This window comes from Lithobates pipiens, unplaced genomic scaffold (assembly GCF_037356315.1).
Source record: "Lithobates pipiens isolate NorthernLeopardFrog02 unplaced genomic scaffold, aLitPip1_a1.2 Scaffold_18, whole genome shotgun sequence".
NCBI lineage: Eukaryota > Metazoa > Chordata > Amphibia > Anura > Ranidae > Lithobates > Lithobates pipiens.
Window position 1 is genome coordinate 574,631,213 of NW_027507758.1, and position 12,596 is coordinate 574,643,808.

The window sequence follows — 12,596 nt, forward strand, 5'->3', positions numbered from 1 at the left end:
CAGCTCTTATGGCACCCTCTGTGAAGTGTCTACCTTGATGCTTAATCCCTTCATGGTAGTGCCATATGAGCAAAGTGGTGATGTGATGGCGAGCAGGCATAATGAGAGGATTCTGTTCTTGCCCACTCAACTCAGCCTTGTTTAAACATCCACCAGCCTTTAACATACCATCATTGTCAATAAATGGATTCAGGTTGGCAATTGGCAATATCCCTCTTGTCACGGACACATTTAATTTCTGGGCTAAAGACACTGTTGTACACTACGTATTATGATCAGTTCACTTTCAGCAATGTCCTTTGCGGAAAGAAGCTTTTGGCACATGTGCCAACCTTGACAGTGAGCATCTGTGGGCTTTGTGTGGAAGCAATCTGCAATATGAATTAACCTTGATGGTGCATACAAGCCTTCTCCACTTGGAGAAATGTTCAAAGCGTTGACAGCCCAAGACGAGTCTTTGTTCAGTTCTGATGACAAAGGTTTTAACTTTAGGATGGATCTCTGGATCCTTGTTAGGTTCTAGAAGACTGAAGACATCAGCTGTGGTTTCTTCTAGATGATCCAGCAGGAATTCAGGCCCTGTTAACCAAGAAGAGTTTGCAAAGACACTTGCAGACATTGGCCTGGTGGCATGATCTGCAGGGTTAATTTCAGTTGGAACATAATGCCATTGTTCAGGTTTAGATGATTTCCTGATTCTCTCTACATGGTTGCTGACATAGACATAGAAACGTTTAGTCTGGTTATAGATGTAGCCCAGAACAACGTTGCATCTGAATGTCTAGCTCACGCAGTATGAAATCTGCTATTTCTACAGCTAGCACAGTCCCAAAAAGTTTGAGCCTGGGAATCGTGTGTTCAGGCTTAGGTGCTAACTTGGCTTTCCCAAACAGAAACCCTATGTGGGCTTGATTAGAAGAATCTCTTACATTGAGGTAAGCGACAGCTGCTATGGCCTCAGTAGATGCATCTGAGAAGATGTGAATCTCTTTCCTCTGACTTGTGGCAAGGGAGGCAGAAGTGTAGCAGCGTGGTACATGGATTCCATCTAAGGCAGGTTGAGATTGTTTCCAGGACTCCCACTTTGAAAGCTGGTTTATTGGTAGTGGAGCATCCCAATCTTTAATAGTCTCTGAGAACTAAGTAAGGATTTACCTTGTATGGTGATGGGAGCTACGAATCCCAATGGATCGTATAGGCTGTGCACTGCTGACAGAACACCACATTTGGTAAATGGCTTGTCTGAAAAGCTGACTTGAATGCCAAAGGTGTCTTTTAATAAGTCCCACCGTAGGCCCAGACTTCTCTGTACAGGTGGTATGTCCATTCCCATATTCAAGTCTTTAAACCCTGTGGAATGATCGCCAGGTTGAAAGGCTTTCATAACAGCAACACTATTTGAAGCAATCTTGTGTAGTCTGAAGTTATCCTCAGAAAGCATACCTTGTGTCCTTTGGAGCAGGTCTATGGCTTCTTCGTCTGTAGATAAAGATTTAAGTCCATCATCCACATAGAAGTCTCTCTCAATGAAGTTTCGAGTATCCATGCCATACTCCTTTTCTCCATCAAGGGCGGTCCTTCATAAAACGTATATTGCGACAGCGGGTGAAGCACTATTTCCGAAAACATGTACCTTCATGCGGTATTCAAACATCTCATTGTCCATGTTATTGTCACGGTACAACAGAAACCTTAGGAAGTTCCGATGGTCTTCACGTACAATGAAGCTATGAAACATTTGTTCAATGTCAGCAGTTATGGCAACTGACTCTCTTCTGAATCTCATAAGTACACCTACAAGGTTGTTGGTTAGGTTTGGACCAGTGAGAAGAACATTGTTCAGGCATATGCCTTGATTCTTGGCACTGGAGTCAAATACTACCCTGATTTGCTTTGGCTTACGTGGATGATACACTCCGAAGAAAGGCAGGTACCAGTACTCATCGTGTCTTTGAAGTGGTGAAGCTGGTTCAGCGTGATCGTTGTCAAAGATCCTTTTCATAAAAGCAATGAAGTGGTCCTTCATTTCAGGCCCATTCTTTAGTGTTAGTTGAAGCGAGTTGAATCTGGATAGAGCCTGTTCATGATTGTTTAGGAGTTTAACTCTTGCACCACAAAGAGGGAATGGTGCAACCCAGCTGTTGGACTCATCCTGGAAGAATTATTTGTCCATTTTTTGATAAACTCTCTGTCTTCGACTGACAAGGATATTTTGTTGTCATCGCTTGTTGTACAAAACACTGTGGTACCTAGGTTGTCACCACAAAGGACGGGAGTGACATCTTGTACTTGGATGATGTTGAGAGGCTTCTCTTTTCCTTTGCAATGGCGAGAGAACTGTTTGAAGTGGGATGAACGCCCGTTTCCTAACATGTAAATTTTGAAGGAGTGGATCTTGGATGACGTACGCATTCTATCCAAGAATACATTGCCCATGATTACCCAGCCTAGATCAAGTGTTTGTGCATAAGGGGCATCATCAGGTCCATTGCACTGCTTGCGATACTCTGAGAATGTCTCTTCCTAGCAAGATTTCAGCATTCATGTCCATTGCAGGAATTTCATTAACAAGGAGCCTCAAGTGAGGATGGTGATATGCTGCCTCTGGAGTAGGAATTTCTTCCCTTTCCTCTGGTATCTGGTCACACTAAACTAATGTTGGTAGGGGTATACCCTCTCCCTTATTGATATGAGAGACCATGAACCCATTGGCCCTTCTACCGAAGGTCTCTCCATGACCAGAACAGGTTCTGAGAGTATACGGGAATGCGTGTCCCTCTATACCAAAGATCTCAAAGAATTTAGGCTTAACCAGGGATCTGTTGCTCTGTTCATCTATTATGGCATACATCCTAATAGCTTCCTCAGGTCGACCCTTTGGGTATCTAGCGCTGCTATTTTTGCTTACTGACGCCTTAACATGTAAGCCTATGGACAGTGTTATTCTTTAGTAATTAGCACCATATAGCGGCCAATAACAGGAAATGGACTTGAATGATTTTCCTTTTCCAAGCACTAGAAAGATAACAGGAAGTGACTGTTCTGTTTACATCCTGTTATGACCTATCCACCCAGAATGCCAGGTGAGCTACCCATGATCACCCTGTACCGAACTGCATGCTGGGTAGGCTATAAAAGGACACATGCAGACATTTTCTTTCTCTTTCTGGGTGCATGGCCTACCTGTAAGGACCTGTGAGGAGGTCTCCAGGGAGCACAGCCTACAACCACTGCAGAGCGGAACAAATACAGACTTTGCCATTCATCTGATCGCTGGAGAGACTGAGTGAATGGGAAGGATCCAGAGACACCTGTCGGAGCATCAGAGGGACCCGGTTCATCTTGCAGAGCGGAGCGGTGTGATGGAGCCGGCCGGCTAGAAGCATGACAGAGTGCACCGGAGCAGAGCTGTTACATTCTTCAGATCCAGTTTGGTGAGAGGGCTGTTGCCCACAGTTTATTATGCACTTTCATACACCTAGATTATAACACAGTGTTGCTGGGACCTGTAGTCCCATGGAGGAGAATCTAATAAAGACTGAGTGTAAGCAGGCCTCAAGCCTATCCTTCACTTCACTTAAACACTGTGTTATTCCTAAGCAATTATTTCAGAGATAATTACAAGTGGATCACACTACAGGAACAGTTTCATTATTCATCTCAAGTTAACTCTTGTTATTCCACTGTTGGATTACAAATTTGTTACAAACACAAATAGCTAGCAGAAGAAAGAAGATCAAAGACGGTATCTTATATTGCAAGGCCTTGCACCTTTATTAAAGTAGGGGGAGCTCCCTTGTAGTTGTGTTGCATCATAAATTATTGTTTGAATTTCTGTATTCAGTTTAAGTGTGCTGGAAGTGGGAAGGTGCTCAGCCAGGCATTTGCATCCTGAGCACCAGTCTCAATTGGAGACACATTCTTAAGGTTTATCCAAATAACAACTTGTTTGTACATATTGTTGTGAGTATTCACTGTACTGTTGCACTACTTTAGTGAAGCAGTGCAGTTGCTGTAAGCCCTTGTATACACTTATTCCTTAGTAAACTTAATCTGTTATTTTAATCATAAACAGTGAGTTGGTGTTATTACACAAATGGAACCCGAAGTGTCAGAGGTAAGGGTAGCTACAGGTGTCTGGGACGGCCAGTGGGAAAGTGAACAACTCTGCAGCTCCCAAGGGAGTAGTGCGCTTCAGGTATAACTTGACAAGGCATATCTTAGCGCAGAATCTAAGCCTTTCCCACTGACTTCTGTGCATGAAGAAGAAAGGTTAGCTGTGGCTGGAGCATGACCTTGTTGCTCCCCACCATGACTTGAGACAGGGCTATAGGTAGGAGGTTGCTGTGAATTGTCTGAGGGTGGGCCCGGATGCATAACTGTAACATGTCTGTCACTACTGCATTCTGTGCACTCGATGACCACTTTACCGTCTTTAGCAAAATGTCCATAACAAGCACAGCACCTGTAGCATATTGCAAGTTTCTGAAGAATTTCCCTGTCTTTGCCTTAAACCCACAACATTTCTTTAGGGGGTGAGGCTTCTTGTGAATAGGGCACCGACGATTAAGGTCTTTATCTCTGTCACCCAAATCTCTCTGGTGAGCGGGAGAGGATACGGGTGGTGAGATGTCTGTCCTTTTAACAGATAATGCTCTATTAAAGTCTCTACGTTTAGCTGCTATGTTATCATACCTTGATGAAGATGAAGCAGGCAAGTTGGTTTCAATAAAGCTGAAGCTGGGATCGTTTCTCATCCAGGCTTGATCACTGATAAACCTGCAAAAATATGTGCCCATTTCTCTTGCAGGCCATGTGGCAGTTTAGACACCACTGGATTGATACCATGAGCAGTGTCCAGGAAGCTTAGTCCAGGTAGACGTGGGTCTGCCTTTGCCAACTCCAGCTCCATGAGAAGGTCACGCAGATAGTCTATGTTCCCTATTTTTGGGAAGTTTTGCAGTCTCTTGAATAGAGCACTCTCTATTGCTTCAGAGCTACCATAGGCTTGCTCAAGTCTTGCCCATGCAGCAACAAGACCTGCATCTGGGTGGTCGACATGCACTGTTCTCAGTCTTTTAACATGATCTGCATATTCTGGCCCTAGCCATTTTATGAGCAAATCAAATTCCTCCTTGGTAATAAGGTTGAGATCAGCAATAGCAGCTTTGATCTCCAGGCCCTGTAGCTCTCCGGACAGTCATCAAAGCTTGAGAGGGTAGTGTTAATGAGTTCATGGCGCACCATATATCTGGAAAATCATTCAAGTCTGGTCTCTCACTCTTTGGTGCCAAAGTAACTTGTGGAACCCCTTGGGTGTGAAAGTTCTCTGGTTAAGTAGGGTGAGGTTTGCCAGGATGAAATGATGTTGCAAGAGCATTTAACTGTGGTGTAGTCCCTAAGGCTTGTGCTGGCTGTGGCTTGAGCTGCAGCTTGTCACTGGAAGTCACCTTGTTATCAGCAAGGGGTGATGTGGTTTGCTGCATAGATGCACTTGTGTTGTAGACTTGAAGAGGCTCAGGCATTTGGAGCTGAGAGATCTCTGTGTTGAGAGTCAGAACAGTGTTGTTAGTAAAACGTACAGGAGATAACTCTGTATCATTGCAAAAAGTATGCTTTAGTACATATTCATTGGTACGTTCAACTGGGTCTTGCAGTTCTGCTGGGATGGACCAGTCTGAGTTATCACTTTCTCCCATCACTTGTTCGAGAACTCTCAGCCTTGCTAGGGCAGCTGCTTCTTCCTTTTCCATTTGAAGAATCTTTAATTGGGAATCTTCCTCTGCTTGTTGAGCTTTCATCTTTGCCTCTGCTTCTGCTTGTTGAGCTTTCATCTTTGCCTCTGCTTCTGCTTGTTGAGCTTTCATTTTTGCCTCTCTGTCTGCTTGCTTTCTGGTAAAGGAGCTTTGCACTTTATTTGCTTACAGACTTGCATGGGCCTCTATTAGCTTGTCGCTTAATGTTGAACTTCTGGTGCAAGAGGATCTAGAACGGGGGTCTCAAACTGGTGGCCCTCCAGCTGTTGCAAAACTACAAGTCCCATGAGGCATTTCAAAGCTGACAGTTACAAGCATGACTCCCACAGCCAGAGGCATGATGGGACTTGTAGTTTCGCAACAGCTGGAGGCCTCCAGTTTGAGATCCCTGATCTAGAAGAACATGCTGTGTGCTTGGTTGATGTGGATCTGTGAGATCTGGTCTCCTGCAGTTGAGCAATGCAGAGTTCTGCCTTACACTTGGCATTTTGTACTAAGAGATCCCTTTGTTGATTTAGTGCATCAGCCCTGGTCAGTTCTGCTGAAGAGTCCTCTATATTACAGTCCTGCAAGAAAGCTGGAAGCGTTTGTACTCGGCAGATAAGCGATCTATAGAGTCTCTTAGTTCAGCTGGTTGATCGTTCAAGTGTGACAAAACTGACATGCAGTGTGAAGTTCTGTCCCATAAGTCTGACAGATTGCTGGATAACTCATCTCTATGGGTTTCATAGTTTTTTCTGGGTTTCTGTGTAGGTTTTATTGTACATTTGGGTCATACACTCTGTTCGGCAATATGTGCTGAATCTGCTCCCTGTACATCTGCGGGTTCAGAGGCATGGTGAATTTGCGTTGGTTCAGCCACAAAAGGGTGCTCAGAGTTTTGTCTAGACATTTTTTACGTTTTTGCAAGAAACATACAGTCTCTTTAAGAAGATGAACAGCAGCTTAGACAAATGGGGTAACAAAGTTCAATGTAGAGAAACAGTTTTTAACATTCACATGAGGTGCAGTAAAACTCGTGCGGCCATGTGCTTCACAAGATGGTGGATGGCACTGAGCTTGATTGCAGATCAGGCACACACATATTCACAGCAGGCTGTGGGAATTCTATACATCTTTTGACGATTCTGACTCCAATTGTTGTGAAGCGATCTATCCCTTGTGAGACCTCTATGCCCGGCCTGTATAAGCAGATATAATCACTGGGGACAATCCTCATCAAATAGCCTGAACTTACCAATACAGATTTCCATCCACAGATGCTTTTATTCTGAACATCAGATTACAGCAGATGACAGGATACAAACAGATGAACAGGTTGTGGTATTGTGCAGTAAAAAGATGATATTGTCTGTAGCTTACAATGTACAATACATGTGCTCTGCTACATGAGGCTTGTTACTCCATTGATAACACAGGAAGTATAAAACACAGGAAGAAGGATGGAGCATTACATACAAAGGAAATACTGTATGTCATAACATAAGGGAAATAAACTTGAGAACACAAATGCATTACCACAAAAGGTCACTAGATGGCAGCATGTGAACTGAATATAAACTTCCATAGAAAATGGATAGGAAAACAATGTATATATAAATTCTATGCCCCATTGGGGCAGCACAAGTGCTTTCATTCTTTTCCTTGTAAGTTGCCACTTTTTTGTTTCCTAGTAAAGTACTTTTAATGCTACACTCAGAAGGCGCTGCTCTCTTTCCTTTAGTGCCTGCAATTGTAATTGGGAGCAGAAGAACATTACTAGTAAGCATATACAGTGAGGGAAAAAAGTATTTGTTCCCCTGCTGATTTTGTATGTTTGCGAGATACTGGTACCGTATGATAGCTCTCTAAATTTATCTATGTCTCTCAGTTACATTCAAGTCTGTGGCAGAGACTTTATTCACAAGTGTTCTACATTCAAGTCTGTGGCAGAGACTTTATTCAAGCGTTATACATTCAAGTCTGTGGCAGAGGCTTTGTTTTACTTAAACACTCTATCGGCTGCTAGGCCTAGTGAGAGGAGGTCTATCCGTTAGCCTTTTAGAATCCATTTGTGAGCTGTAATTCTCTGGATTTCTATAGTGAGAGACTTCCTATCTTTTTCAGTTCCAAGAGTATCTGAACTTCCTACCCAACCCTCTACCCTTCATTGAGAGACTGCGCTGACTACTTGTTGTCAAATAAAAATCCCAAAAGCAGATCCAGTGTCAGTTTTTGCAATTCTTTAAAGAGGAAGTAAACCCCTTCAAACCACTTTGACCTACAGGTAAGCCTAGATTAAGGCTTACCTGTAGGTCCAAGCAATATCTCCTAAACCTATATGGTTTAGGAGATATTTGCCCGAAAATGGGCACCGCTGTCTACGGCGCATGCGCCGTAGACAGCGGCGCGCAGGCGCACTAAATGCGGCAAGTCCAAGAATGGATTTGCCTAATTTGTCGACTCCCGTGCGCATGCGCGGGAGTGACGTCATCGCGGCTTCACCGAATGGCAGCGGCGGAGATGCGAGACGCGACTCCCGTGCGCATGCGCGGGAGTGACGTCATCGCGGCTTCGCCGCTGTCATTGGTCGGAGCTGCGAGACGCCACCAGCAAGATGGATGCGGCGGACTACAGGGATCAGCTGGCTCCTGTGTCAGGTAAGTGACACATAATGAGCTACTATGCGATGCATAGTAGTCCATTATGCTTTACCTGTGCAGGGAAAAAAAGAGGAAGTAAACCCATTAGGGTTTACTTCCTCTTTAAGCCATCTACCTCGGGAAACCCCTAGATGCACATGAGGTCAAGAAGGTAACGGTAGGCCTAATAAATCCAGCCACTCCTTCCCAGGGCTGGTGCAAGGATTTTTAACACCCTAGGCGAAACCTCATTTTGCCGCCCCTTTGGCCCCACCCCTGACTCCACCCCTTTTGCCCTGCCCATGTATACCCCACCTTTTTATAGATTGCTACCATTTTGGGGGTGGAGTCAGTCACTGAGCCTGGAGGTGGTGGGGGGGGGGCATCGGTACGGCACCCTGAATTGATGTGTGCTCTAGCCGGCACCTACCTTGTCTATAGGTAGCACTGGCCCTGTACAGGGGATATGTACACAGATAATTTAAGGCACTGATAATCAGTGCAGGCCCATCAGTACCACCTATCAGTGCCCAAGGGGCACTGAGTGATACCTATATGCAGTGTCACCTCCATCAGTGAAGCCTATCGGTGGGAACCCGTCATAATGGGCACAACGGGTGTACAGACCTGGGAACTCAGCACAGGGATGGTGGGAACCCCTGATAATGGGTACAGAAGGTGTACAGACCTGGGAACTCGGCACAGGGATGGTTGGACCCCTCATAATTGGCACAGTGGGTTTACAGACCCGGGAACGCAGCACAGGGATGGTGGGAACCCCTCATAATGGACACAGCGGGTGTTAGGGTTGCCACCTTTTCTTCAAGCCAAACCCGAACACTTTAGCAGCGCCGGTGTCCTATCATATAAGGTCCCCCATCCGATAGTGTCCGCTGTGTACTGCGCATGCGCAGTACACAGCAACACAGATTCCGAAAATAGCCGAGGATGAACGGCGCTTGCGCCATGAGTCCAGGTTCTATCCCCACCATCCAAGTGGACATAGAGTAGGAATATAAAAGAGCCGAGTGCAGCGAGGCCGAGCCCAAAGCGTGGCGAGCAAAGCTCGCCCGCGAGGGGCCCTCTAATATTCACAACCCTATGTCCGCTTGGATGGTGGGGCTACCACCTCCACTGACGGCGCAGGCGCGGTTCAGCTTCGGAAATTTTCCGAAGCTTCGTATGCTCCGTACTGCGCATGCGCAGTACGGGGCGGACGCTATATGATGGCAGGACACTATCTGCCAGAACACCGGCAAATTTTTTTTTTTTGTAGTACATTAAATTCATTACCACTGTACATTGTAATGAACATCTTTTTTTATGTTGTATACACTATACATATAGTTTTGTGATTAAATAACATTTCTGGAGGGGGTGATGGGTGCAGTATGTACAGGAGAGGAGTGCTATGATGGGTGTAGTATGTACAGGAGAGGAGTGTGAAGGGTATGATGGGGGCAGTATGTACAGGAGAAGAGTGCTATGATGGGTGTAGTATGTACAGGAGAGGAGTGCTATGATGGGTGCAGTATGTAAAGGAGAGCAGTGCTATGATGGGTGCAGTATGTACAGGAGAGGAGTGTGGAGGGTATGATGGGGGCAGTATGTACAGTAGAGGAGTGTGGAGGGTATGATGGGGGCAGTATGTACAGCAGAGGAGTGTGGAGGGTATGATGGGGGCAGTATGTACAGGAGAGGAGTGTGGAGGGTATGATGGGTGCAGTATGTACAGGAGAGGAGTGCGGAGAGTATGATGGGTGCAGTATGTACAGGAGAGGAGTGCGGAGAGTATGATGGGGGCAGTATGTACAGGAGAGAGGTGCAGAGGGTATGATGGGTGCAGTATGTACAGGAGAGGGGTGCAGAGGGTATGATGGGGGCAGTATGTACAGGAGAGGAGTGCGGAGGGTATGATGGGGGCAGTATGTACAGGAGAGGGGTGCAGAGGGTATGATGGGTGAAGTATGTACAGGAGAGGGGTGCATAGGGTATGATGGGGGCTGCATGTACAGGAGAGGAGTGTGAAGGATATGATGGGTGAAGTATGTACAGGAGAGGGGTGCGGAGGGTATGATGGGTGCAGTATGTACAGGAGAGGAGTGTGGAGGGTATGATGGGGGCAGTATGTAAAGGAGAGGGGTGCAGAGGGTATGATGGGGGCAGAATGTACAGGAGAGGGGTGCAGAGGGTATGATGGGGGCAGAATGTACAGGAGAGGGGTGCAGAGGGTATGATGGAGGCAGTATGTACAGGAGAGGGGTGCAGAGGGTATGATGGAGGCAGTATGGGGAGGGATTTCTTGCGGTGTCTGTGGGGTGACTATGGAATGAAGTCCCTCAGATGGGGTGTAGGAAGCGGCTCGGAGTGATGTCTGTATGAAGTGGTCTGGGGGTGATATAAGCTGGGGGGAGTTGGGGGCTGAGAAGTGGTCAGATAGGGATGTCTATAATAAAAAAAAAAAAGCTATTGTGATCATCTACTAAAATATACAACAATACTATTAAATGAAAACAATGTGTTATAAGATGCTGCCCCCAGCACTCTGTATGTACAGATGATGGGGAGGTAATGTATGACCATTCATATATCCTGTGTTATCCAGGCTCTGAGCCTGGACTATCAGGGGTGTAAACTCACCACAGGGGATTAAGTGAATGGTCATTAATGACATCACATAATGTGGACAGAGGATGAGGAAAGTTTGTGTACATAGATAAGTGAGCTGCTTGGGAGATCCTGTGATCGGACTGCAGACTCTCCCCCCCCCCCCCCCCACACACACACTCACTGCTGTCTCTTCCGATTCTGCTTATCTTTAACCTTCACAAAAGAAACGCTCCTGGAACTTTGCTTAGTAAAATAAAAAGTCTGCTCACCTCTTGATGAGCAGCGGGCAGCCCGACAGCAGCTCCAGTGATCTCCTCCGCTCTGCCTCCCCCTTCTTCCAGACCACGGCACTAGTGATTGCAGAGGGGGACAGAGATAATGGAGATCCTGCAGGAGCCTGGAGGGGGGAGACAGAAAGGAGCTTCAGATTCCCAACACACACACACCAGCACAGTGTGTGTATTTATTGAGACGAAATGATACTGCTGCTGTGACTGTCTCCACAGTGGCATGTATTGTAATGAAGCTCCCCCCTGCCAGAATGGTCTGTCCGGGTTTCAGGCAGTCTGAAAACCGGGCAGATGATTCAGAACCCGGACTGTCCGGGTGAATCCCGTACAGGTGGCAACCCTAGCGGGTGTACAGACCCGGGAACTCAGCACAGGGATGGTGGGAACCCCTCATAATGGGCACAGCAGGTGTACAGACCTGGGAACTCAGCACAGGGATGGTGGGACCCCTCATAATGGGCACAGAAGGTGTACAGACCTGAGAAATCAGCACAGGGATGGTGGGACCCCTCATAATGGGCACAGCGGGTGTACAGACCCGGCAACTCAGCAGAGGGATGGTGGGAACCCCTCATAATGGGCACAGCAGGTGTACAGACCTGGGAACTCAGCACAGGAATGGTGAGAACCTCTCATAATGGGCACAGCAGGTGTACAGACCTGAGAACTCAGCACAGGGATGGTGGGACCCCTCATAATGGGCACAGCGGGTGTACAGACATGGGAACTCAGCACAGGGATGGTGGGATCCCTCATAATGGGCACAGCAGGTGTAAAGACCCCAGAAATCAGCACAGGGATGGTGGGACCCCTCATAATGGGCACAGCGGGTGTACAGACCCAGGAACTCAGCACAGGGATGGTGGGACCCCTTATAATGGGCACAGCTGGTGTACAGACCCGGGAACTCAGCACAGGGATGGTGGGATCCTTCATAATGGGCACAGCAGGTGTGCAGACCTCGGGGGGGGGGGGGAACGACGACAGCATTTATTAGAAATGATTGGCTATATTTTCTTCCTGCAGCTGCTGACTGCTGGTGGAAGGGAGAGGAGAAAGCCAATTTCAGATGCTGCAAGTGAAGGAAAATACAGCCCAGTTCTAGTAAATGCTGCACTAGTATCATCAGTAACCTGGAGAATCCCTGCCTGCCCTGCACAGCACTGATATCAGTAATAGCATTGTGTAGCTGGACACTGATCACTCACCCACATCTTCTGCTTCCAACCTGCTATGCTGTGATCAGGGGAGGGGGGACATTCCCGGGAGCTCTGGGTTATCAGGAAGAGCTGAACTGAACGCTTATATCATATCATCCT

At 46.7% G+C, this 12,596-nt stretch overlaps 1 protein-coding gene across 3 annotated transcripts in view; it reads left to right on the forward strand.

Annotated features, from left to right (window-relative positions):
• LOC143989051 (cytochrome P450 2K1-like) overlaps positions 1-12,596 on the forward strand; it is an 86,598-nt gene that overhangs the window by 29,158 nt on the left and 44,844 nt on the right. The gene's annotated exons all lie outside the window — the stretch shown is intronic.